Here is a 12,225-nt window from a genome sequence, read left to right as displayed (position 1 = left end):
GAAGGGGATAAAAAAGGAAAGTTAAATTTATTAAATTTACTGTCTCACATAAATATCAAACTGGCCAAATGAGCAGAAGTGGAGCCTCAAAGGCCCTGCCTGATCTGTCTCCTGCCCATCTTTTCCATTTCTCCTGACACTCCTCACCTTTACTCATGATTTATTAAAAATAGATCTACCCTATGACCCAGCAATAGCACTGCTAGGAATTTACCCAAGGGATTCAGGAGTACTGATGCATAGGGGCACTTGTACCCCAATGTTTATAGCAGCACTCTCAACAATAGCCAAATTATGGAAAGAGCCTAAATGCCCATCAACTGATGAATGGATAAAAAAATTGTGGTTTATATACACAATGGAGTACTACGTGGCAATGAGAAAGAATGAAATATGGCCCTTTGTAGCAACGTGGAGGGAACTGGAGAGTGTGATGCTAAGTGAAATAAGCCATGCAGAGAAAGACAGATACCGTATGGTTTCACTCTTATGTGGATCCTGAGAAACTTAACAGAAACCCATGGAGGAGGGGAAGGAAAAAAAAAAAAAAAGAGGTTAGAGTGGGAGAGAGCCAAAGCATAAGAGACTCTTAAAAACTGAGAACAAACTGAGGGTTGATGGGGGGGTGGGAGGGAGGGGGGGTGATGGGCATTGAAGAGGGCACCTTTTGGGATGAGCACTGGGTGTTGTATGGAAACCAATTTGACAATAAATTTCATATAGTGAAAAAAACAAAAAAAAACTAAGGGTGTTGTATGCAAGCGATGAATCACAGGAATCTACTCCTGAAGCCAAGACTACACTGTATGTTAGCTAACTTGACGACAAAAAAAAAAAAAAAAAAAAAAACCTACGATAAACCAAGCCCTTTCCCAGACTCGAGACCTTGGTATTACCTATCTTCTATGCTCATGCTCTGAACAATCTGCTCCTCACTTTCCAGCATGATGGGTCCGTGGTCTTTGAGACCCCACCATCAAAGTCCCCTTACCAGTGATGCATTTCCTGACCACCCCATGTTGTGTCTCCCTTCTCCCATACATTCTCCTTCACAGCCCCCATGTCATTTCCATCATAATTCTTATAACTAGCTGTGGTGCCTTTGTTCATTACTTTCTTGTTTCCCTGTTGGCTCCTCCCATCTCTGAAATATGAGTTCCAGTTACCAGGCTTCTCCTGTTGACCTCAGTGCCCAGTGCAGTACCTGCTGTATAAGGGACACTCAGTAAATATGAGGATAAAAATACATCTAAAGGAATGCAAGAATGCAGGAGGAGACTTTGATTATAGGCATCCCACAACAAACCGGTTTCCAAATATGACCTACAGCATGTAACTTGAACAACATTCCACAGAAAGGAGCATGCCCTAAAGAACTTCTTAATGCCTGCTCCAAAGTTACCATATATTTGAGCACACACTCACTAAAGTGAATGATACAGAACATGCGATGATACACTTTTAATCTTTATGCAAAGCATAATATAGCATAATATAAGAAACCAGTTTTTTCTTGCAAAACATCACAATTCACCATTCTAGTCAGAATAGCTACACACCAAGCCCTGCTGGCAACATGTTTACAATTTCTCTTTTTTTATATAGTTGTTTTTTGATTTTTTTTTTAACATTTACTTATTTTTGAGAGATAGAGTCAGAGCACAAGCAGGGAAGGGCAGAGAGAGAGGGAGACACAAAATCTGAAGCAGGCTCCGGGCTCAGGGCTGTCAGCACAGAGTCTGACACGGGGCTCGAACTCACAGAGCATGAAATCATGACTTGGGCTGAAGTCAGATGCTTAACTGACTGAGCCACAACCCTGTTTACAATTTCTTTATCCACCTCTTCTTTGGTGTGCTGCCATCCACTTGCTAACTACACAGTCCTCAATATCAGATCAATTCCAGGAATCTGACTCTGGTAAGAAGTGAAGGTGCCCTTTTTCTTTAGCAAGTCCAAGAACTACTTTTACTGTAATTAGTCACAATGGTAATTCTATTTCATTCAATGTATTCACTGTCATTTGAAATTATATTTTTTATTTATTTTGTCTCTCTTTCCAATCACATGGCAGATACATGAGAGTAGAAATCTTGTCACAATTGTCCTCCTTATATCTCATATACCTCTCCTTATATCCCCTCCTTCTTTCTCCTCACCCTACACCATCCCCAGTGCAAATAGTACTGGACTCACATCTGGCACTTGATAAATTTCTGAATGAAAGAACAAACAATTGAATGAATGAACAAATGAACTGGGTCTCAGTGTTGCCTATGGATTCCATGTGTAAGGCATCTTTTTCTTTCAGTCTGTTTCATCAACTTTAGCTGTTCTGGGGTTACCCATGTAAATGGGAAAAATGTAGAATCCTAGCTTCAGTCAACAGTCTATAGTTCTAGAATAAATCCAAATTACATGATGTTAGAAGTGTGTCCTATGTTCCTCATATGCAAACTAAGTACGGCAGATGCTGCCATGGCTCTGAGACCATCTGCAGCTCCTTATATACCAAGGACTGCTTCATGGGTCTGTTTTTAGAATATGGTAATACGACAGTGTGTAGGAATTAATGCCCCAGAAGCAGCTCTCAATCAGTGAGCGGTAGACGTTGGAGGATTAAGTCCCCGGCTTCCCCAGCCTTCAGTGGAACAATTCTGAGGCATGTTCTATAGAGGACCTCCAGTGGTATTTGAGCCCCGGTTGCCCACAGCAGACACCACTAATTAATAGAATTTTATTTGGTTTTCCTCCCTTCCTGTCTCCTTTCCCCATTCCCTCAAAGAAAATAGAAAACCTGGGATCATTTCCCTGAGATTGAACCCAAAACCCTGTCTTTGGGTTTCCTCTTAGGACATTACAAGGTTAGACATTGGAAAATAATATAAGTACCTATCACATAAGGCTGTTGAAAAGATTCATGGAGTTAACACAAGTAAAGAATTCCTGGGGTGTAGTCTGTGGTCCATGAGTGTTATCTACTAGTTATTTCTAGTATTACTTATCTCCTCTAACCCCAAAATTCCCCTTAAATTTGCCAATCTTGGTTCTCTATTTAAGCCCACACCCTTCTTCTTGATAGTTGTCTCAATCCCCAATTAGTCCCTGAAATTTCTAGACTAAGTTGAACTCCTTCTGAACCATTGGTAGTTGCCATTCTATTTTTCCTTCCCAGAAATAAACCAAGGGGCCATCCTCAACAGCTTCAGAGGCAGCAAAGCAAAATTGCACAGATATAATTAAAAAGACTTACATTACTGCTAAAAAACAGACAAAAAGGCTCAGATTTTCCAGCTTGGCTTTTTTTCCTCTGGAAAAAATATATTGCTAAAGCAATTCCTAGGTGGGCATTTAAGGACCATTATAGTAGATCCAACTGACCAAGTATATATGTTGCTGGGTAACTCACTCTCCTTTTTTACTGGTATCAGGGCTCTAACTTTCTTGGATTAATTTTCAGCTAGGATTCATTCTAGAACAACTACAGAATGTATGACTTTACAAAGCAGCTGTGCCAATTCCCTTAAGGTATTATGAGCAATGACTTCACTATATAAAAATCCTCCGAATGTAGGCTGGTAGTCAGCTTCTTGCTATCCATTTTTATCCTCTCTCCCAACCATCAAAGGATATCAAACATTATGAGTATACAACAAATACATCTTGATAGGTTGGTATTAAAATTATGAAACAGTAAAGTGTCTTTTACATACTGGTATCTATGAAACAATCAGATGATCTTTATGTAGACTAGCTGCCCCCAAATAGAGATATTAAAATACCTTTACGATGGATTAGTCTGACATAATTGTGATGTGTAAAATGATGATGACTTCATTTTTTTTTCAATTATTTTAAATTGTGGTAAAAGATACATAACTCAAAATTTACCATCTTAACTATTTTTAAGTGTATACTTCAGCAGTGTTAAGTGCATTCACACTGTTATACAATCAACATCCAAAATTCTTTTCACCTTTCAAAACTAAAACACTATACCATATTACACAATTCTTTTCCCCTCCCTCTGAGACCCTGTCAACCAGCCTTCTATTTCCATCTGTATGACTCTGACTATTCCAAGTATCTCATATCAGGGGAATCCATAAAGCATTTGTCTTTTTGTGTCTTAACATTATGTCCTCGGGGCGCCTGGGTGGCTCAGTCGGTTAAGCGTCCGACTTCGGCTCAGGTCATGATCTCACGGTCCGTGAGTTCGAGCCCCTCGTCGGGCTCTGTGCTGACAGCTCAGAGCCTGGAGCCTGTTTCAGATTCTGTGTCTCCTTCTCTCTGTGACCCTCCCCCGTTCATGCTCTGTCTCTCTCTGTCTCAAAAATAAATAAACGTTAAAAAAAAATTTTTTTTTAAACAAAAAAACATTATGTCCTCGAGGTTCATCCATGTTGTAGCATGCATCAGATTTTGCTTCCTTTTTAAGGCTGAATAACATTCCATTGTATGCATATACCACATTTTGTTTATCCAGTCATCTGTCAGTGAGCACTTAGTTTGCTCCCAACTTTTGGTGACTATGAATAATGTTCTTATGAACATCATTGTGCAAATACCTCTTCGAGACCCTGCTTTCAACTGTTAGGTATATACATACAAAGGGAATTGGTGAATCATACAGTAATTATGTTTTTAATTTTTCTGAAGAATTGCTATGCTGCTTTCCCGAACAGCTTTGCCATTTTATATTTTTACCAACAGTGCACATGGCTTCCAAGTTCTCCACAGGCGACTCCATTTTTTAAGCTCTGAATGTTATCACATCTTGGACTTCATTTTCTTTTAAGCTTCCTTATTCACTATAAGGATCCTGTTTGCATACTCTTATTTACCTTTGAACAATTTTTGAAAACTAATATTCACTGAGTATTTACTTTTAATCCTGGGTATTTTTTTTAATAAGTACTAGCCCCTATCCTCTAGAATCTCTCTGACTAGTTAAGACATGAAAAGACACTTGAAAAAAAAAACAATGTAATATGAAACTGTCATCATACACATATATAAAAAATACTATAAGAACTTGTAGAGAGTGATTACCTTTGTTAGAAGAATGTCCGTTGAAGTTTCAAAAAGAAGATAGCATTGTGGTTGAATCTGGACTGCTGAAAAATTTCAAGTTGAAAAAAACAGTGTAAGGGAAAAGTGCATTACAAATTAGCCATAACATATACTAAGGTAGATGAGTATGAGAGACTAAGATCAAGCCAGTGGCAAAGACAACTAAATGTCATGCAAATGTATTTTTTATGTTTGCATCAACAACGCATGTATAAAAATTTCATTCATGAAAATATAAAATGGAATGGAGATAAACTCTACCTACCAGGATTAGTTGCTTTTTCTAAACCAAGCCCAACCCAGACTCAGACTACAAAGCTTAACACTGTTGTCAAACCACTGAAATTCACTAAGTCATCTGGGATTGTGACAGGGGCAGAAAGTAGACATCCCACAGTCAATCTGATCTGGAGTGTTTAAAGTGTTTAAAAAGTCTAATGAACCATGCATCCATTAATCTGGTTATGTCGTAGAACCATTGTTACCCTAATTAAGGGCCTCTCGGTATGGGGCACCATGATAGACACTCCGGAAAAAGAGTCCTCATCATACTTGCATGATTAAAATCAAAGTCACAGAAAACTGATGCAGACAGATTCCAAGGACATCCAAATGTAAAGTTCCATCCAATTATAAACCCATATAAAGGTATATTTTACCTACATGTGCACATACATATATATTGCACATATATATATCTTTCAAAACTATTACTAAGAGTATATACATATATCTTAGGAAAGAATGCATACTGTAGAACAGAGGATAAGTAGGTGTCATTGGCAGGTATGTATATTAATAGAGTGGATCAGTGGACCTTTGGGGAAAAGTCATTACTTCTTGCATTTATCAGGAAAGTTCACTCAAGGATGTTTTGGGAAAGTTCAATTTTTAAAGATAATCATCTCCTTCCTACACTTTGCACATAAAGAGGTAACCATTAAGGTAGTAAATCATAGATCACAGTTAGTTAGCATAACCTAGATAGCAGAAAAAGGCATTTTTCACAGGTAAGAAGTAAGAAATTTACTACCTAAGTAATTTTATCAGGTGACTGATAATTTTCACTCATGGAAATAAAGTATGAAACACAAACCTCTCCCTCATATTTGGGTGCATATGAGCTAACCTTATTTTCTCTGTCCCCAGAGCCAACACTTGTGTAATTATTTGATATATATAATTTTTTTTATCAAAGGCATTGGTGCACATCAGTGAGAACTTTCAACCACCTTGAAAATGACTTTTAGAATATTTCATTAGCAGACTGTCTTTCAGAGCCTGAGTTGACATTCATGTTTCTTCATACCAGTCTTTCATCCATAAAACCCTTTGTTCTACTGAACAGTTTCCAGACAATGTAGGCAATAAAAAAAAAAGAAAGAAAGGAAAGAAAGAAAGCATCCATTCCAGTATTTGATCAGTTTTATTCAAATCTCATCTATTAATAATCTTTTGAGATCTTTCTAAGAATTTTATTTCCTTTCTTTTGGTATCATATTATTTCCTAAGAAAAAGCTCTCCAAATTTAATGAAATGGAAACTTGATATTTCATAGGAAATAGGCAAAACTCATGGTTAAATTTTTTTCTATTTCTATCACTTTCAATAAAGTTTATGGGAAAATAACTGCTGTGATGAGCTCAAAGATTTTTTTTTAATTACAAAAAGTTGAATTTTTAGCAAATAATTAGGAAAAAACACCCAGTTGCTTAAATAGCATTTTATACGCACCAAAATAAATGTTTAAAATGAGATAATCTGAATAGCCAATTAGATATTTTTAATATTTTAATAAAAATAAAATGTCAAATGAGTATTTTGAGGAACAAAAATATTTATAACATATCCTATAAATTGGGTTTGTTTTAGAACCACAAAGACAAGACTATGTACAACATAGAAATCCATGTGTCTAGTCTCTGCAATGCAAGAATCATGCTGGCTTCTTCAACTCTTCCAATATTTATGTGCAGATCTATATCATTTTAGCTGATGTAGTTTGGAAGCTTAAAAATGAAGCTGTTACTAAACAGGTAAAATTTTGATGTGTCTTGGCATGCACATGTACACACTGTGTGAAATATGTACATTTCAGAAGCAGAAAATTCTGCTTCTGCCTCACAGCTAGGCCTAATAATTCTACTACAGTAATTTAAACAACCATTTGGAGTTTGCTCTCAAAAGTTAAACACAAACCATTAAAATCTGAGAAACAGCAAGCTCAATTTGATTTATTATCTTTTATATGTTATGCTTCTGCCTATTGTATAAAAGGCTCCAGCAGCCAGACTGAAATTTGCCAGGTTCGTTTTCTTAATAGAGATATTGATTTTGCCTTTTGTTCTAGAACTTAGAATATCCCAGTTTCATTATGTTTTAATATTTTGTTGTTCAAGCTAGTTTACTTTTATGGTACTTCATAACATTACGTTTTGTGAATGAAAGAAGAAGAAATAGAATTTGCTTTCAAACAATGTAACTTAGAAGAGAGAAATGGAAATTATCAAAAAATTGAAGAGTTAGAAGCAGCAAGATTCTCTTTATACTTTTCTTTCAAAAAATATAACTGAAAGCTCCTAAATATGTCAAAATACTTCTTTCTTAATTTAAGCTTTTACTTTAATTCTAGTTCGTTATCATACAGTGTTATATTAGTTTCAGGTATACAATGTAGTAATTCAGCAGTTCCATAAATCATCCTGTGCTCATCATGACAAGTGCACTCCTTAATCCCCATCACCTATTTAACCCATCATCCCCATGCCCCCTCACTTCTGGTAACCATCAATTTGTTCTCTATAGTTAAGAGTCTGTTTCTTGCTTTGTCTCTCTTATTTTATTTCCCCTTTGCTTGTTTGCTTTGTTTCTTAAATTCCACATATGAGTGAAATCATATGGTGTTTGTCTTTCTCTGACTTATTTTGCTTAGCATAATACACTCTAGCTCCACCCATGTCATTTTAAATGGCAAGATTTCATTCTTTTTTATGGCTGAGTATTGCATTGTATATATAAACCATATCTGCTTTATTCACTCATCATTCAATGGACACTTGAGCTGCTTCCACATCTTGGCCATTGTAAATAATGCTGCTATAAACAGAAGCTCATGTATCCCTTTGAATTAGTGTTTTTGTATTCTTTCAGTAAATACCAAGTAGTGTGATTGTTGGATCCTCAGTTCCATTTTTAACTTTTTGAGGAACCTCCATACTGTTTTCCACAGTGACTACACCAGTTGACATTCCCACCAATGGTGTATGAGTGCTCCTTTTTGCATGTTACTGTCCAGTTTTCCAAACACAGTTTGTTGAAGAGATATTCTTTTTCCCACTGGCTATTCTTCCTGCTTTGTCAAAAATTAACAGACCATATAATTATGAGTTCATTTATGGATTTTCTATTCTGTTTCATTGATCTATGTGTCTATTTTTATGCCAGTACCATACTGTTTTACTACTGTTTTGAAATATAATTTGAAGTCTGGAGTTGTGATGCCTCAAGCTTTGCTTTTCTTTTTCAAGGTTGTTTTAGCTATTCGGGGTCTTTTGTGGTTCCATATGAATTTTAGGATTGTTTGTTCTAGTTCTGTGAAAAGCACTGTTGGTATTTTGATAGGGATTGCATTAAATGTATAGATTGCTTTGGATAATATAGACATTTTAACGATAATTGTTCTTCCAATCCATGAGCATGGAATACCTTTCCATTTCCTTGTTTCATCTCAAATTTCTTTCACCAGTGTTTTATGGTTTTCAGAGTACAGGTCTTTCACCTCTTTGGTTCAGTTTATTCCTAGATATTTTATTATTTTGGGTGCAACTGTAAATAGGATCAATTCCTTGATTTCTCTTTCTGCTGCTTCATTATTGGTGTAAAGAAATACAGCAGATTTCTATACATTGATTTTGTATCCTGCAACTTTACTGAATTTGTGTATCAGTTCTAGCAGTTTTTTGGTGGAGTCTTTAGGGTTTTCTATATATATTATCATGTCACCTCCATATAGTTAAAGTTTTACTTCTTCCTTACTGATTTAGATGCATTTTATTTCTTTTTGTTGGCTGATTGCTGAGGCAAGGACTTCCAGTACTATGCTGAGTACAAGTGGTGAGCGTAGACATCCTTGTCTTGTTCTTAACCATAGGGAAAAAGCTCTTAGTTTTTTTAACCCATTAAGTTTCTTAACCCATTAAGAATGATGTCAGCAGTGGACTTTTCATAGATGGCCTTTATTATGTTGAGATATGTTCCCTCTAAACCTAATTTCCTGAGGGTTTTTATCATGAATGATGTTGTGCTTTGTCAAATGCTTTTTCTGCATCTACTGAAATGATTGTATGGCTCTTATCCTCTCTCTTATTGATGTGATGTATCACATTGATCGATTTGTCAATATTGAACCACCTTTGCAACCCAGGAATAAATACCACTTGATCATGGTGAAGTATTTTTTAATGTATTGTTGGGTATGGTTTACTAGTATTTTATCGGGAATTTTTACATCTGTGTTCATCAGGGATATTGGCCTGTAGTTCTCTTTTTTAGTGGTGTCTTTATCTGGTTTTGGTATCAGGGTAATGCTGGCATCACGGAATGAATTTGGAAGTTTTTCTTCCTCTTCTATATTTTGGAATAGTTTAAGAAGAATAGGAATTAACTATTCTATTATTTAGAATATAATAGAATTCTATTATAATAGAATTCTTCATGTTCTACATGAAGCCATGTGGTCCTGCACTTTTGTTTGCTGGGATTTACTGATTACTGACTCAATTTCTTTGCTGGTTTTCAGTCTGTTCAAATTTTCTATTTCCTCCTGTTTCAGCTTTGGTAGTTTTTATGTTTCTAGGAATTTATCCATTTCTTCCAAGTTGTCCAATCTGTTGGCATATAGGTTTTTGAAATATCCTCTTCTGATTGTTTGTATTTCTGTGGTGTTGGTTTCAAACTACTTCTTAAACAAAAGAACGAGATGCTCATAGAGTACCTAAAAGCCACTTTCTACCCCCTTATAGCCAGTTAGACAGGAACTGTTTTTCAGTCTTAGACATCAGATACTGTAATATCAGACTGGAAATGGAACCAGTTAAACTGGAGGAAAAAACGTCAAAAAAGCCTTCTGAAGGAAACTCATGGAGAGAAACAGCTTAGCAATTAACTTAAATTCACATCACAGATGTTCCAACATTTACAAAGTTAAGATGACTTGTCAAACAAGAATCAAACCCTAATAATAACCCCTAATAAGAGGGGTTAAAGCTCATTTAAAGAAACTACTTACTGAAGGTGCAAACAGGATGGTAAACATGAGATGTAGAGTATATACTGAAGACGTATGGGGTCATCAGTGACTTTTTTTAGCTTTCCTAAATATAACCAAATCGTGTTCATATGTCAGGTTATGCTTTTGGAATGTTTCTACGGGTTTTGAACATTTGAACATTTTTGTATTCAGTAATTTTCACTGAGCACCTTTGATGTTTCAAACAGTGAACTAGGCATTGAGGTTACAGTGACATTTAAAGTAGAGTCCCTACTCTGGGGCAGACAGAGCTTACATGCACATACATCCTTTTACAGATTGGTCCTAATGAATGCCTCATTATACTGGCCTGGATTGTATCCTATTCACAACCGAGGAAAACTAGAGAGAGAGATCATGGGAAACTGAGGCACTATTTTGAGTGAGTCACTTTGCATTTCTCACCATATAATCATAAATAAGGGTCTGCCATCTTAATTCATATCTGCCATACATTACCCAAAATTAATTTCCAGTCACTCCCCAAACTCTCCCTTAACAGCATCTCCTCCTCTTCACTCCTGCTGCATCCCTGATTTATTCTCCACAATCTACATGCTACCCCACTGTTGCCCTGAAAGCTCTTCCACCAGAGTCCCCAGTGACCTCTTGTGATGAATGCCAATAGATATTTCTCAGTCTGTGCTGTGTGTATTTCATTTGCCCCTTTGATGTGCACTCCTATCTCTCTCCCAATCTGCTCCACACCTGAGGCTGATCTGTACAGACTACTTCACAGATTCTCTTGCTTCTGATTGGGTGTGGCCAGTGGAGAGTACATGCAAGAGAGTGAGGGAAGAATCAAGATAGTGTCAAGGTAATCCCCATCCAGCCTCAACCTGCAACATCTCTCAATCAAAGGTTGGAGCTCTCTTGTGTCAGGTTCTGGTAACTGCTCCCTCTTCTTGCCCCATTGGGCTGAGGAGCAGTCATGATCTCACCCTCTTACCCTCGCCCCAGTGAAAGCCACTGTCACATGGAATTTCCCCCACACTTTGGTAAACAGTCACTTTATTAAGTTCTCCTCAAATTAACCCATTTGAGAGCTCAATCTGTTTTTGGCTGGCAACCTGACAAACTACAGTCCTTATCGCACTTGCCTGCTCTCCAACATTTGATAACCAATGTCCACTTTCTTCTTATCTCTGACTACTTGCTTAGTCTCCTTAATGAGTCTGTCTTAGTGTGGTCAAGAAAGAGTGACAACATTAATCTTCAACAGCCCTCCCCCATAAACATAAACATAACAGTCTGAATAAAAACAATGTGCTTTGATGGAAACATAACTTCAAGACAAGTTCCCTGTGCAGTACCCTTTCTCTCCCTCCCTTCCTCCCTCCCTCCCTCTCTCTCTGTCTGTCTGTCTCTCTCTCTCTCTCTCTCTCTCTCTCACACACACACACACACACACACACACACACACACACACACACAATCCAAGTTTATTTTATGCTCCTGGGCACCTCCAAAGAATAAATTCTAGATTCACTCAGTGATTTCTCATTCTCTGCTTATCCCTTAAATAATGTCACTTTCCACATGTACATTTTAAATTCTCCATGTTTTTTTTTTATTTTATACATTCTTACTGTGATACTTTAAGTATATGGGTTCAATTTACATACAAATGCTGAACACTTTCCAAATTCTTACCACTAAACCAGTCCTGTCCTTCTGAGTACTGGGCAGTCCCTTTAGGAGGCTCCAAAGAACCTGAAACTCAACAAATTCAAGCCAGAATCATTAAGAGCTCCCAAAAACTTTTGCATTCTCCTATTCCCTATCCCAGGTAATGGCACTGATACCAGCTCAGAAGTGCAAGACAGAAATCTATGAGCTGGCCT

General features: G+C 36.9%; 1 long non-coding RNA gene across 1 annotated transcript in view; it reads right to left on the bottom strand.

The window, feature by feature from the left end:
* Positions 1-5,117, bottom strand: part of LOC122208466 — a 215,472-nt gene extending 210,355 nt beyond the window's left edge. The window contains exon 1 of the long non-coding RNA XR_006197241.1: positions 5,053-5,117. This is a non-coding gene — a long non-coding RNA (uncharacterized LOC122208466). The remainder of the gene's footprint in view (positions 1-5,052) is intronic.
* Positions 5,118-12,225: the final 7,108 nt, after the last annotated feature.

This window comes from Panthera leo, chromosome E2, assembly GCF_018350215.1.
Source record: "Panthera leo isolate Ple1 chromosome E2, P.leo_Ple1_pat1.1, whole genome shotgun sequence".
NCBI classification, from domain to species: Eukaryota; Metazoa; Chordata; class Mammalia; order Carnivora; family Felidae; genus Panthera; species Panthera leo.
This window is presented reverse-complemented; position numbering and strand designations above follow the sequence as displayed.